Source organism: Lutjanus erythropterus, chromosome 7, assembly GCF_056507025.1.
Source record: "Lutjanus erythropterus isolate fLutEry1 chromosome 7, fLutEry1.hap2, whole genome shotgun sequence".
In the NCBI taxonomy this organism is placed as follows: domain Eukaryota; kingdom Metazoa; phylum Chordata; class Actinopteri; order Lutjaniformes; family Lutjanidae; genus Lutjanus; species Lutjanus erythropterus.
In genome coordinates this window covers 10,528,076-10,544,615 of record NC_139323.1, presented here as the reverse complement: position 1 = coordinate 10,544,615, position 16,540 = coordinate 10,528,076, and the positions used below count along the sequence as shown (strand labels likewise).

At 37.1% G+C, this 16,540-nt stretch overlaps 1 protein-coding gene across 3 annotated transcripts in view; it reads right to left on the bottom strand.

Annotated features, from left to right (window-relative positions):
- Positions 1-16,540, bottom strand: part of lpp (LIM domain containing preferred translocation partner in lipoma) — a 189,790-nt gene that overhangs the window by 155,629 nt on the left and 17,621 nt on the right. For all 3 annotated transcript variants that reach the window (XM_084722644.1, XM_084722645.1, XM_084722646.1), the window contains one exon: positions 817-862. The gene's annotated coding sequence lies outside the window, so the exon portion shown is untranslated. The remainder of the gene's footprint in view (positions 1-816; positions 863-16,540) is intronic.

Below are 16,540 nucleotides of genomic sequence, written 5' to 3'. Positions count from 1 at the left end.
TATATTAAAACATTATTAAAATGTAACACTGCAATGTTGAAAACAATACCTGTCATATTTTTATATTTTTTTGTTTCTTGTAAAAAGAAACTGGAGAAATGAAGAATGAAGTGTGGGAGAGGTAGAGTGTTGCAAACAAAAGCTTTTGTGATACAAAATATTCACAAAGCTTTCAGCAAATCTGTGAGATACACGTGAGCTGAGTGAAAAAAAAAAAAAAGATGTATGTGATAAAAGCATTTCTTTACTCTCGTCACAGATTCAAACAGTTTGGTGTATGGTAAAATATATATCCATTCAGTGGCTATTTCCTTTGCATTATTTGTAATGTTTACAATTTACAAACATTTAATTTGTAAAGTTTTTCCATTTATGTTGCAGGTTATGGCACTTACATACATCTATTTTTTTCACATTCTTGTGAACATTACAGTCCTGTCCACTCTTTTCTTTTATTGTTGAGCTTTGTTGTCTTTGTTCTTAGCTGTTATGTCTATTCTTTTACATATGACAATTTTGATGCTTTAGTTTTGAAGCTGTATAATTATGGTTCTGTGTTTCTTTCCAGGTGTCTGAAAAGTATTTAACATGTAAGTACTTTGAAAGCAGTGAAGAAAACGGAGTCAAGTTGCTGTACATATACTTGGCTAATAAGCTGATTCTGATATGTACTAATGTTGCCTACAGGGAAACTGTTTAAGGTCAATAAAATGACATTAAAAAGATAAACAGGCAGCGAATTACAGATGAGCTCATGAATAATGTGATCATGTGAATAAACAGTATTGCACTGTTGTGGAAAGGAGAAGCACTTACCTGAATGTTCACACTAAGTGCTGGTGGGGACAACAGGATCAGACACCTGAAAAGAAACACAGAAACATAATTATACAGCTCCAAAATTAAAGCAGCAGAAATGCAATATGTAAAATTAAGTTTCACAAAGAGACAATCATTTAGGGCAGAAAAGATCTGGATCGGTTCATTTAAACTGTCCGATATTGGGTTGCAGCAGCTGTTTAATTTGTCTCAGCGCCTTTTATTCAATTGTTTACTTTAAGAAAGTTTGCATTAAAGTGCAGCTCTAACTCCTAAAGTGAAATCCTAACTTTTGACTGCAGGGGATACATTCAAAAATGATAATTGTGACTGAAATTTCTATTTCTGGTGTTGTGAATGTCCTACATTCTGTTTAGATACAGGTAAGGGTGGGGGTGGAATGATTTTTGTCTCCAGGGCCCAAAGATGTGTATTCCTCTTGCTGAGGAATTCTTTTGTTCTGATAAATTGACATTGTCAGTTTCCCACATTGCCACAGTGTGGCATATACTATAGGGAGCAGTAGTGGGAACACAGATGCTACATACGATTGGCGTCAGTCAATGTGACAGTTCTTGTTTTTTCTTTTCTTTTGAGGGAGGGGGATCTATTTTTCTAAATCTGAACTTCCAAGTCGAGGAAGCAGGAAGGAATAGGAATTAATACACCTACACTCCCCTTCTCCCTTTAGAACGGCAAAAATCTCTTTGTACCCACATCATAATTACTGGTGGGCGCCAGTTTGGGATTGTTATCCATGCCTCCTTCTCACTCTTTTTTTTTGCAAGTATAATACAATGTTTTGAGAACATGCAACTGACAACTAAGTCTGTTCTCAACTTCACTTCGGTTTCTTTACGCCGTGCTAATGTTAAGGAACAAGTATTGCTTGAAGTGGCGTTCCTTGTTCTAGCATATGCTCCCTATTTTCAGAGGCACTGTTTTCCACAAGCACAGCGAGTAGCCGAGCTCAGAGGAAAAGTAACCAGCAGCCAGGGTGCTGGGGACATGTTCCTCCAGGGAAATGATGTTGATGAACAAACTCTATTTTGGTGTCTTTTCATGCAGTCTGACACTCAAAATGCAGCCTCAATTACTGTGTAATTTTAATGTGTTTACCTCAAAAACAGTTTTACTTTCCACTTTTAATTAGGAGTTTTAGTGTTGAGCACCAAACAGCGGTGTATACTTAAAGTTAGAAAGAGAATCCTTCTTTTTATTATTATCAGTTATAATGTGGAAATGTGTGCGCATGTTTTTAGTTAATTATTATTAAAACTTTGCAGCAGAAGACATAAAAAGAACCAGATGAAGAGAAAATATTTTTTTAAACAAGGGATGATTGATCCTTAAACTGTTCACCATTGAGAATTTAACTGATTAAAAATGAATTAATCAATAATTAATCAATAGTCTAGAAATGGTAGCAATTGTGCCTCACTTGACATTGTTTTGTGTGGCAGAGATATTTGAATAAGGAACTCAAAATGAGAAAAAAATGAGGAAAAAAAGAAAAAAGTGTTTTGTATCAAATCAATTATTAATGATTAATCAATTAGCATTTTAAATTATGAGTTAAGGAAAATGCACAGAATTGGCAACCCTATCTTAAACCAACTTTTAGTGCAACTATGTGAACAATAAATATGTGTATTAGAACTGAATATTTATTCATTTGTTTTTTCTTTTATTGTTTGATATTTATAGAAAATTAATCTGCAACCATTTTAATAATCAATTAATAATTTAAGTAAATAATCAAGTAAAAACACCAAAAGTTCTCTTTTTAGGTTGAACAATGTGAAAATTTGTACACTGAATATTTTTGGTCAGACAAAACAAGACATTTTTTCACCATCTTCTATCATTTTACAGCCTGAATGATTTATCAATAAAATGCATTTTCTTTTTTTAAAATCAATGGATTAATAGAGATATAATAATAAATTATAAAAACAATTGTTAGCTGTAGCCCTGGAGATCATATTTTCTCATATTTTTCTCAGTGAGCTCTATTTTTTATTGCTGAAGTTTGCCAATTAATCTAATCTGCCGCCCCAACACAAATGAAGTAAATGGAATCTGATTTGTTGTTCCCAAAGTACTGAAAAGTGACATTAGAAAACTGTACGGCAACATGCCTTTTCAGAAACAATGTCTTCACGAACCTCACCGTCAGCACTCTTTTTTGGGACCTATTTTTTGACCAAAGGTACAAAACAGTGAAAGCTGTCTACTGTCCTCTCACATCACAATCAGCTTCCCCCTCGGTGCCACCATCAAGGTCACACTTGATGTTTACACACACCAGACTTATTGTGCCATCCATGCATACAAAGTTGAGTGAGAAAATAACAGCTAACCAGGGACCTTATTAAGTGTAGAGGAAATATGCCTCACTTCCTGTTTGTGTGTCTTGCCATTAACTTAAATGTTCTTTGGATATATTTTTTGTACCTTTATTTACTCAGGGTGGATTTACTGAGTTCTAATATTATTTTTACAGTAACTCTATCCCTCACACATGCAGTTCCACACACTCGCTCCTAAAACCTTCCTAATACAAACAACAGTCTTTTACCACCACAGGTGGACTTTCTGCAGCTGCCAAACAGCAATCCATGTATTAAAACCAGTGTACGTTGTGATTTCCTCTCCAGCTAAGACATCTGACTGAAATGTGCAAAAAAAACAAAACAACAAAAATGCTTAATATACTGTTGCATCAATATCTGACCAATTGTTTTAAATATTTTCCCCAGAGAAGAGGGGGACTTGAATGCTATACACTAAACCTAATTGATCTTGAGGCTTATAGTCTCTGAGATACAAACCGAACAAAAAAAAAAAGGGTTTCAGCACGCTCTGCACTGAGACATCTGGGGAAGTAGCCAGCAAAGACGGTCGTCAGTAATTGCTGATGTGGCCAGAAATAGTGGAAAGCGCAGGTCAGGTGGGCTCATGGGTTTGTGTCTCTCAGTTGCAAACTTTAGCAAACCTATAAGGCAACTGAAAGCAAATAGCAGCTGTGACTTTCATAGTTTCAGGCCTGAGATTAAGTCATTTTCAGACCAAGGCCTCTGCTCAATACAGATCTATCTGGGGCATTGCAGCTCACATGTAAGGCAACAAGGTAAAACCAATAGTGCAATAACAATAAGAGATTATTACATTACATAAAGACAACAGTATTATCTGATAATCAGCATGATCAACAACCGTCAGTCGTCAAATCTGGGGCTGCAAAAAAGTCATATTGCAATTATTTTGACTGATATTGCGATTGTGATACAATTAGTGGGAGTGATCATCTTTGCATTATAATTTAATTTTTTTTCTGAAATAAAAATGACTAAAATCATGATCATGTGATATTTGTTGGAGGTTACCTATGCAGCACTAATGTACCTCATTATAATGCTGTTTTCTTGCACATTTTTCCTTTTTCTAGTTCTGTGATTTGAATATTGCACTTGGTTATGTTGTGATTTTGATAACAGTGCAACTAATTCTGCAGCCCTAATCAATACAAACACATTATTAGACTGTGAACCATTAACCAAGCCAATAAACAATCACAGTCAATGTCAGACAACCTAATTTTAGTTAGTTTATTTTAGTGACCTGGTGTTCCAGTAGTCGTGACAAAATGTTCAAAAATATATCCTATATAAAGTAGCAGCAGTTTGAATTCCACAAAAGACCATTTCCACCAGTGTGATGAAAAGTAAGTCATTAGGAGGAGAAACTTTGTCAAAATAATGACTTAGATATAAAGTTGTTAGTTCAAGAAAGTTTGTCACTGACATACTAATTCATTATTTTATTTGGAGAAAGTCATTATACTGACTCAGTATTTTTTCTTTCCAATCACATTTGCTGAAATGGGCTTATATTAACAATTCCTCATGTCTCTGCAAAAACACCGAGGACAAAAGTTGTCACATGTCGACAGTCTTCTTGTCAGTTCAGAATCAATATAATATAGAGACAGAGTGAGAACGTGCAGGACGATTCCTGCCCCTCCCCTGATTTATCTTGATGTCAGCGGCATATATAGATATAGACATTGAAACTGTAGTGAGAGGTGTCATGTTGTTGGTATGATGTCAGCATGACTATCAACAGATCACTTTCACAGTTTATGAGTTGCAGGTGTTACACAGAAAAAAAAACACAGGCGAGATTATGAATCTCTAGATGAGGCGTCGCTGCAGCCGCATCTGAGCCGCGCTGTTCACGCAGGCTGTGTGGCTGCTCTGAACTGTTAATATGTGCACCAAAATGACAAGCAAGACTTTCCACAATGCGCACAGGCGAGTCAGTTTTTAAATGAGGAAATCTACTGCATTCTTTTTAGGGCACAATGCCCACTTCACAGCAGGGCATGCAAAACTGACCATGTGGGTAGAAGGGGAATTATGTCCACATTCCAGGACATCCACAGCACTGGACATGGTATAATTCCTGCCCTGTAGTTTACATCAAAATGTACATGATTTTACATAAATCTGCTGGAGATAATGTAAAAACAAGATTCAAGTGAATTCCAATAAAGATGAACCTGCACCTCGTGCTGAAACAAAATCTAATAAACTCAACCAATAACTAATGCAAATACATAGAACAACATATGATTTACTTCATTTAAATGCCACAAGTGAAACCTCTTGGTTTATTTCAGTTTTAATGCAATGGCTTTGGCCTCTTTAACCATCACAGATTCATCACAAATATCAGGCAGAAAATTAAATGGTGTGACACTGACATTTTTTCTAAGGCAAGAACAATAACAACACTTTCATTCAGTTATAATTGAAACAGGCCACTGTTTATTGTGGGTATAACCTAGAAATTACATCTACAGTCTATTGTGCATATTGGTCCTTTTTTGCTAAATTAATGTGAACATATTTGATGCTGTGACTGCAGTAGGTTTTACGAATCAGTTTCATTTTTCACAAATGAAAAGAAATAAACAAACAAAACATTATGATAACATACATGCTCAGCCTACATTTGTACTACATTCACGAAGACAATCCACGAGACTGAGAACACGGGCTCACAAACCGAACATAACTGCTGATCTCTGCTGTAAGGGGAACTTTCCAGAATCTTAGTTTCTTTTATCTTCAAATATGTAGTCCAGTCAAATCAATACCAAAAAAGGCCAAATCATTCACACAGCAACTGCTCTTACAATGGAAGCTTTGCAATTTCTCTTAGTGCCTGGTAGTAGAGGAAAACAAAAATGTTCTTAGTTCTCCTAAAACCGCACAGCATATTTCTACAAATAACATACAAAACATTTCTCAATGGCAATCTGGTAATATTTATACCATGTAATAGCATAGACAAAAGGTTGAGGGGCTGAATGTTTTTAAAAGAAAGTTAAGCAGGTCTTTAAATTTGGAGGCAAAGTCACCTGAACTGAAAAACAGCATACACTGATGGTTTTAACACCATGCATAGGAATTAACCTAATATTGCCATGGATTCAGCGAGTTACACACAGGGCTACAACTTGTGCCCACTTGCCAAAACATATTTAGTTACACTGACACCATTAAAAGCATTCAAATGAGTTACTTGCAGTTCTTATTTGCAATGTGCTATGGATGTACAGACAAATAATCACATGATTACTCTAATAATGAATAAAACTTTTTGAAAAAAAACAATGTTAAACCTGGGTACTATTTTTTTCCATATTTTGGGGTCTAAAGGTCAATTTTATTTTTTTAAAAGGCAATTACAGGAGCAGCATAAAAATACACTAATACAAAAAATGATCCATAATCCTGTGTCTGTGTGACTTTGGCATAGCCACATAGCCTACACCGTAGCCTGCCATACACCTCAAAAGCAATGCTTCCAATGGCACAGTCAGTTAGCCTATGCTATGGCATATGCTCCACATAAAGCCTATATATAACTATGAATCAGCCTGAGTGGCAAAAAAAAGCTCTTTTTGTGGATGTTCATTGACAGGCGCATTTTACCCCAAGGATTATGTTGCGGCTGTTGCAGCCTGTTTTGTGGCTGCCAGCTGAAGCAATCTACTGGACCAAGACTTTTTGTACTAATTAGTCATTTAGATCCCAAAATGTGTAAAAATAGGCCTCAGGTTCAAAAATACCAGAACTGCCCTTAAAAACATGATGATTCTCAGGCAAAGTTCTGCAGGTATGAGAAGCATTTTCTTTTTTCTATGATTTCTAAGCAGATTTATGAATGTTTATTCATAGATAAGAATATACCCGGAAAGAGCGAGCCACATCGAATCTAAAATAAAAATGTGTGCATCACGTCAGAGATATGACTCAGCTCAGAACAATTTTTTTAACACAAATTACAGCAATCAGGAGCTAAGGGTTTTAAAGGGCAATAGACGTGTCACAGATGCTGCTGCAGCTCCAACTTCAATGGTGTTAAACGCTGGTGAAATCATCAAGTCAACAGCAATAACTAGGGTACCCCTATAGCTCAGTTGGTAGAGCGTGCGCCCTGTGTACCAAGGCTGTTAGTCCTCTGCAGCAGCCGCTGGTTTACCCCCTCCCCCATTTGCTGCGAGTCATCCCCTCTCTCTCTCTCTCTACCCTCTTTCCTGTCACCTCTTTAGCTGTCTCTATTGAAATAAAGGCAAAAAGCCTCCAAAATAATCTAAAAAAACAACACTTAAGTAACTAACTTTGTGTTGTCTTTAGAACACTTGCGTGCACCTGTCACTTTCGCCTCCTGCAGCATGTCGCTTCCTCCGCACCAACTTTCCCACGCCCCCTAGGGAGGAATGCCTCACAGTTTGAAAACCTCTGGCTTACACAAATCAAGCTTGAGAGGACACAAAGTCTGAGACAAGTTTATAAAGCAGTAATGTGACCACAGCATTAGTAAAAATGCTCTGAAATTGAGCTGTACCAAAGCCACATATGCCAATTCTGAAAATGCTGTGTCTGTCACTGAGTACTACAATCTAACCTGGACATCTTTTCTATTGTTGGATGTGACCATACACCACCGGCCCTAATTAACCTGCATTTCTTCAAGACAGAGCAGGTATTTACAGTAGATTAAATCGAGTTAAATAGGTTATTCATTAAGATTTGCCATCACACGCAGACCCTAAGAAATGTCCAGGCATATTTTTTTTGATAGTCAAATAAAATGAGCCAATTTCGTTCAATGCCAAATCCATTATGATAACTTAGGTTAAAAAATTTTCAGCCTTGTAGACTGAGGAAAAAAACACAATGAGTTAAAAACTCAAATTATCAAAGCCATTAAACATTCAGATAGAGTCATTTGCTATCAAACACAAGTGATCATCCAAGTACATTAGACCATTAACACATTTCTAAAGACTCCCAATCTGTCACAGAAATGTAATTTAGGTCCTGAAAAGGTCTTTATTTAACAGGTTATGATGGACGGGCCTGAAACGAACTGAAAACAAGCGTACACGCGTCACGCTCTTCTTCTAACTCATCTTTGTCTTCAGGCTGCACTCAGGATCATTCCGCTATTTTTATAGGTTATACTATATATGTTTGAATACTCATGATGCCCATTTCTTTACAGCTGACCCAAACATTATTCTCATATAGGCGTACCAAAGCTGAGGAGCGGAGGGTCCATTTCCTCCGTGGACACATTCTTTCTAAGTGCACCCACAAAGGACAGCTTGATTGGGCCTTAATGTTTACAGCCTGAAAAGGGAGTCCGCACCAATGAAAAATACATATCCCTGAAAACACCTTGGCCTTTTCCCTTGGCTTTATGGGTGTATTTATAACCACTTCTTTACAGCATCGCAGCAAAGTGAAAGGCATGTTCAAATTAAATTAGAGCACGTTACCTTTTCTGAACCAGGTACAGTGCAGCACCACTGGGCTAACAGAAATCTGCCTGAGGGCAGACTGGAGTGCAGGAAATACCCTTGGCAGGAAACAAGTGGCTCATTTCATTTATACCTGACCTGCGAACCATCCATGAGAGCTTCACCTGGACTGAGAATACAACCAGCTCTCACCAGCTCCAGTTAGAATTTCTGATTATACCTCTTGTAGATGTAAATACACATAGTTTCACAAAGGGTAGAATTTTCTGAAGAATCATCATCTTGTAATTTTCATCTCCTACCACGACAATTCAAAATACTGATCCTTTGTAACCAATAACATACCTCTCTTTGAGTCCTTGTATTAACCTTTCAGATAGTACATTCAGGTAATGTGGAGAGGAATAAACCTATGCTAAAAAAAAAAATACTAGCTTTGATAATTTAATGTAGAGTAGTATGGGGTAGGAGTTAGGAAAAACAGAGAGACACCAGCACAAAAGCTAAGGATTGAACTGCTGTGGACAGGGTCAGCAACAACAGGTACTTTAGCCACCTAAAAAAAACTACATCATTTTCAGTGTACACCACATTTAGCTTATTTTCACTGCTTTACTTTGCCGTCAGACAGCCAAACTAACCAAACTCCATGGCCTGAATCAGAAATTTTGCTTTGCAGAGCGCAGGAGTTGCTTGACTTTGTTTGTGGTGTTGTGGACTTGGACCTGTGAATCTGAACTATCCTTTTAAAAAAAACTGAGGTTACACAATAACACAAACAAATTAACACATCAGAGCAGTGATAGACTACCAGCTCCCATGTTCTACAAGGTAAAATTACTGATTTCAACTATTAAGTTTGGTTGAAGAGAGTGACATTTGGCTTATATAACAGTGATTTCCTGTCAGAAAAGACTGTCTAGCAGCAAAGAAAAGCAGTGAAAATATTCTAAATATAACACACATTTAAGTTGAAAACTTTTTTTAAGTGGCTAAAATACCTTTTTGTTGCTGACACTGTCCACAGCAGTTCACTGCTTTGCTTCCATGCTGATGCCTCTCTCTGCTTCTCCAAACTGGGGGCATGCCAACCGCCGTCTTATATATGTAATACACTGACTATCACAGTATGAGTACTTCCACAGTATGTCATTCCTCACCTGCCCACAGGTTGCCTCCACTGAGTTTCACCTACCAGACCTGTATTGTCTTGCTGTCATTGTGGTCCAGCCTGTGTTGTGATTTCCCACTTTATGTTTTTTGTTATACCTGCATTCCTGCTGCACACTCTCAGCCTGAACTTCAACCCCTACAATTACACGTGACGTCTTTTGTGTCTGTCTTCGAGCCCTCCTTCCGTTGCCCAGTGACTCAGTCTCAAAGTCCGCTGTCACAGACTCTCAGACTTTGACATTCATCTCTGAGGTCTGTAAGATCTCAGGATTTTCCTGCAGTGAACATGTCAAGTGCTTGAAGGGCTCTCTTACAGACTTCCTGAGCCAATATGGACACCTTCTGCAAGTCCACACTTGGGAAGTAATTATGGCCACAGAAAAAAAACCTTTCGCCAGCTAACAACCAATTTCCCAAGTGTTGTCCAAGTTCTCATACAACATTTGGAGTCTTTGCACCCTCTTGCACTCATAGTGTCAAAGTCTATGAGGGTTCGGTGCTTTGGGTGGACATTTGTACTGGTCCCATCGATCTCAAATGTAACTTTAATGCATTATTAAGGACTATCAAATTGAGGGCTGCACAATTAATCTAAATATTAAATATTATAGTGTATCCAAATCAAAAAGCTACATTTTTTTTTTTTTTTTGATAAAGGTAAATGTGTAATTAAGTACTGTAGCACTGCCCTGGCCTTCAACTCTTTTCTCCAGATATAAGAAAATATGTTTGTTTGTGTGGTGCAGGTCACAACAAAGATCACATCATCATCAGTTTATTAGTCTGGGGGGGGGGTTTTGTTTCATTTTTCAGTGAAATTTATGCATAAATAATGATTCCTACTAATCATGAATCATACATATGACAAAATAATCACTGTATGATATTTTTTAATATATCATACAGCCCACATATGATTTGGTCTGCATGTGCACCATCCATGCTGCAGAGAGACTAGTCTCCATACCACAGAGCGTCTACACTGAGTTAAAACCTTCCGCAGAGGCTTTAGTGTCACAGATATTAGGTTGGCGGTTTGGTTTATGGTTATATGATGGTTAAGATATCACTGACAACAGTGTCACAAAGAGGACATTTGGGGAGCTTCAGAAATCAACGTTTCAACTGCATTTACCAAAAAAAAAGTTCTATGGAGGAACAGATCTCGCTATGAACACTGGAAATGCTGCACAGTGAAATATCAAATACATTTTTCTAATCCAATGTCCTTGTTCTGTTGCTATAAAACATGTAAATACTGTGTTTTTGCTGTCTACTGATTCTGCACTTAAAGATGCATACATAAATATATACAATCACATGATTTTGGGCGAGTGCTGGCCTCCCACATCATATAAAATCACACTTGACCATTAGCTTGTAGGCCATAGTAGCAATATCATATTAGGAGGTGTGTGTTTAGATCTCAGTTGGCAAAAGCTTTGTTTACGATTCCGGAGAATGTAGTGGAGACATGGATGCATTATAGGAAGTGACTGCCAGACTAAAATGGCACCCACTCGCTTGAATGAACATTGCTCGCACAGCACATAAGCCAAGCTGCCCACTCAGTGCTGCTCGGCCCATAGATTTTACAAGGGGATGACATCACACAATGAAAATGTTTTCTAGGCTCCGGAAAAGTTTTACAAATATAAAACCTACATGGATTAAAAAAAAGCATAATACAAAGAGTTATAACTGACCTTGTTTGTGGTTAAAGGTGTCAAACATTTTATCATTGTTTTTAAATATCTCTTTTATAATAGTGGTCTACGGGGAAAAAGCTTTTTGAGCCGCAGGGGATTTTTTTAATTATCATACCACAAATGGCCACTGGTGCATATTGGCAGCTTTAACTTAGCCAAAATGATCCCAGTATATAATATTAGCTAAAAAATATATTTATTTTCCATTGAGGATAAAAAGAACACTTCTATTTGATGAGAGAGGCGCGCAGGAAAGGGGCGAGTGGACCAAAAAAACAATTAACTCAAGCACACTGAGTAACTTGCAATGTAGCATTAGACAAAAAAAACAAGTGCAATCCCTCAAAGGTGGCAAAACAAATCTAGGGCTTTGCTTTGTATGTTAGGTTTCTTCCTAATTTGATGCTTCCACAACAATGAAAGTTGGGCCAGTGGAGGGATTTAAGAGATTAGGGAATGCATCTAATGTACTGGATCTGTCTGATATTAACACAAGTGACCTCAAACCTGACACGTAAGGTCCCTCTCAACTTCAGCTTAAACCCCACAGCCTGAGACCTAAAAAAGCAAGCGGGCAGCTCAAATAGCAAGCAAGCTGTGTGTCAGTGCTTAAGAGTGGCTGCACTATGGTACTTGATCCACAATGCACGACACATCATATACAATTGGATAATCCATTAATGAAGCAGATTCCGGGGCATCTCACTAAGACCCAGACCATAACCTTTAACCTCCTGTGTATTTAGATATGACACGAGAACAGTGAAAGTAAATGCACATGCGGAGACAAAGAAGCTTTTCTCTTCATGCTCTGACAAACCAACAGTATGTCCAAGTCCCCTCCACCTCTTTCTACATATATACTTGTAATAGCATTAACAATGCTTTAAAGTCTAAATCTTACTGCATTAGTGCTCTTAACATCACCATAAATAAATGGCTTCCATTCTCTTAAGCCTTTGCTTTTATCTTTGTTTGTTTGCTGCTATATCTTTCTTGGAATCCAATTTAGGTTAATCAGTATGAACGACCGATTTACATCATAGGCAACATACAAGAGGAAGAATTTATGTTATGGTGGCTTCCAAAACGAACATCACCTGTTCACACTCTGTAAATACTATGTGTTCCTGTTGGTCTGTGCAAAATACCACAATAGGTAAAAAATAAATAAATGCATTCCTTTTGCCAGACAATAACATTGATATAGAACGATTCTGCAAACCTAAGAATTAGCGCTACACCTAATGATTATTGTTTAAATGCTTAATCTATCGATTATTTTTTCAATTAATCAATTAATCTAACAATTGTTTTTGTTATATAACAATTAATTTACCTAAAATACATATAACTTGTGTCATTAATATTCCAATATTTTATTCAAACATAATCCTGAAAAACAAACATATAAAGCACATTAGAATAATGATAATAGTGGCATATTTTAAAAACTTATCTAATTACCACCCTGTTTAATAGACTCAAACCTCAAATTCAAAAGGAGCTGTGATGCATATTAATTTAATATTTAATCAATTAGTAATCATTAATTTAATCACTGTCAACCCTTCACTGAACTGGAAAATCAGTATTTTGACTTAAGACTTAAAACTGGTTATGACATGGAGTTATTTCATCACTGGAGTCATATGCAGGTAAAATGATCACTGGCTGTGTATTTTTGCATCAGTATGGGCTTAAGAAAATACTTTATCATTTTTCTGCCAACTGAAATGCATTACAGACAGTCTTAAATGTTTGTGTTCACTTTGTCAGCCATGTATAAGTCAGAAATGGCTAAAACTAAATACAAAACAGCAGAATAATATTGTCAGATGACGCAGGAAAGTTAAAGTAAAGTTAAAGTTAACAGCAGCAGTGCAGACATCACTTTTAACACAGGGGAGCTGACGAAACAAAAGTTATCTTAAGTGACTTCTACTAACAGAAACATGTTCCACAATCATAAATTGTGTTTGGGTGCTAACAGAAAATAAACAGGACGATGCTGCTGCTGCTGCAGGAGGACAGGTCGCTCAATGCTTCATTTCCAGCACTCACACGGAGCAGTTTGTCCTGCTGTGACAAATCATGTCCAGTTTGTGGAGCTAAAGAGAGCCAAATTGTTGCATCTCTGTCTAAAATACTCCCACACTTTAGGTGATCATGGCGAGTCTTGCTGTCTGTCGCTTGTTCTCTGGTTGAATTCATACTCAACCATGCTACACTACACTACCAGGCATAGCAGTGTGTTGATGCACAAAATGCAAATCAATATATTTTCGTAATCGTGACATCAGTTACATTGACAAATCACCCCAGCCCTACCCAGAATGCATTACATGGTTTGGTTTTTACATCTAATCCAACCCTTTTAAATCGTCTCTCTCTACAAAATCTGTGCATGGCAGCTGATGATAGTTAAGGTTTGGGAAAGATCAAAGTTATTGCAAATAAACTACAGTTAAAGTGTGGTTAGGTTTAGGCAACTTAAATTCTTAGTTAAAGAGGAAAATTTTACATTAAAAGTGAAAACTCTAGTTACAGGTGTTGACCATGTTACTGCATATGTGAAGAAAGTTGTATAAAGCTTTTTATGTTGGGATTCATGACCACACACATCAGGAGAAATCTCACAGATTCTCTGTAATCTCAAACACGCTACATTAGCCGCTACTAGCATGACATACCTTGAATGCAACTTGACTACTGACAGTTAAGTTAGAGATTTGGGTAACATGAGCATCAAGCTTTGAATAGGAAGAACAGGCTGTGGTGGCAAAAGAAGATACCTCTGGATCTGCTGCACAAATTTTGATACTACTTTTAAAACTGTCCGACCTGACTCCTACAATGTTAGAAATTAAATGTTATATCGGTGGAGTGCTTGGCAAGTATTTATTGTGAAGATGACATATTCAAAATACTTGTTTTGTCCATCCAACAGTTCAAAATCCAACATTCAAGACAAAAAAACAAGCTAATTTTCACACTGGAACACTGGAACCAGAGAGCTTTTGGCACTTTTGCTTGAAATTTTGTTTAAATAACTAATTGAACACCAAAATTGTTGCAACTAATTTTCAGCAGATCAATTAATTAACAACTAATTTCTGCTTTAAGTAACATTTTATGCTGGACAACAACTTAGATTTCTTATGTTTTCACAGCTCTGTTATCTTTCTATAGTGGAAGACGACATGGTTTTGACCAAGCACTAATACACTGGAGCCTCAAATCTCTCTCAAAATTAAATATCAAAGCTGTACTCTTAATTTGTTTACACTTGCTAGTTTATTGATAGTGCTTTCCTTACTTTAAATGGATGGCTCAGGCAAGGAAAACCTTATTTTCAGCAGATACGAGCTGAATTTTAAGCACATCTTTTCCTGAAAAGAGGACAGCACACTAACACGGATCAACCCCAAATCAGGAGGTAAAATCAGAAGCTAAGTGGATATCTATGTTTTATTTCCTGAACATTACACACAGATAGCACAAAATGTTCTCATGGGTAATAAATATCCCATCACTTCTCTATTTTGCATTCACACACAAAATATCACACAAACATAAAAATCACAGACCGCCTTGATGTCAGGATGCATTGAGGGGTGAGTGTGAGGTTATGTGAAGATTCAGTCCCAGGTGTGACTCTGCCAGAACAGAGACAGTGACTTCCAGCCAGGAGAATGATTTGGGTCAGTAGGTAATTGCATTCCTGGACCACAGGGGACTTGTTGGCAATTAATCCTGCCAATGAGCCACATGAAATATGCCCACGTACAGTGTGCCAGTAGACTGATAAATGCAGCTCTGTTAGCATAGCTCTTTCAAAGAGTGAATGGGTGAGATTTTCTGTTGCTGACACCAACGACTCACAGCTACAATGACACAAAAGGATTGTGGCAGAACAAAAAGCGTTGTGCCTGATGTAGCAGAAAATCAAAATTCTTCCTATTCAATTAAATACTGCCTTTACATCCCAAACACATGCAAAAAGCTCTGAAATCTGACATTATCAGACTCTCCAAAATAGGATTTTAATACCAAAACAAGTGCTAGAAATGCCTCCAACATAGCTTAAAATGCTGGATCAGGTATTGGCAAGTATAGCAAGTCTATGCACTGATCTCATATCACATACTATAATTATATGGATCTAAATCAGAAGAGTATAAAAAACTATAAGAACTTATTATCATTCCTAGGACTTTTTTCTAACTGTACCCTGAACTGTGTGAAAAAAGGTGTTAAAGTATGCTGCTCCCTCGACTTGGAATCAGTTGTAAAATCATCTAAATCTTCAAGATCTGGTCTCATTGGTTACTTTTAAAGTGATTCTGAAAGACATGGAAAGAAGTACACCTGACTGTGTATGTTTTGAATGTTCAAGAATGCTTTATAATTTCATAATTTGCTCTTCGTTTTTCATTTTATGTTGTATTGTGTCTTAAGTCTGCAACTGTGTAATCTGCGTTGCTGTCTGTGTGTGCCGTCTTAATCTCAATGAGTCTTTTTACTCCTGGTTAAAGGAGCAATATGTAGCAACTGTGCATGCAAAAATGATAAATGTAATACTGAATATTTAATAAACAATCTATGGTTGAAGCGAGTTGTTTCACCCATGCCTCCTCCTCCCCACACTCGGGGAAGCTCAGGCAGGCTGCAGGAACACCGCAGGAGCGCAGCACTATAAACTGACAATCACAAGCCACGTTGAGTCCTACACTGTAAATTGATCCACTGTTTATAACTGTCACTGGTCTATCAACGTAAACTTAAGCCACTTATCCTTGAAAAAAACCCATGCTCTGAAAATACACACTCTGGACTTTGGGTTAAATGATTGTTTGTCCCCCGGCCACATATCACTCATTTTAACCATTATAAATATCTACACCTTCTACAAGGTTATTAATGATTTCGTACAACTCATAAACAGACACTTACTCATTCAGCAAACATTCGGCATTAATTTGAACTCTAATTAACA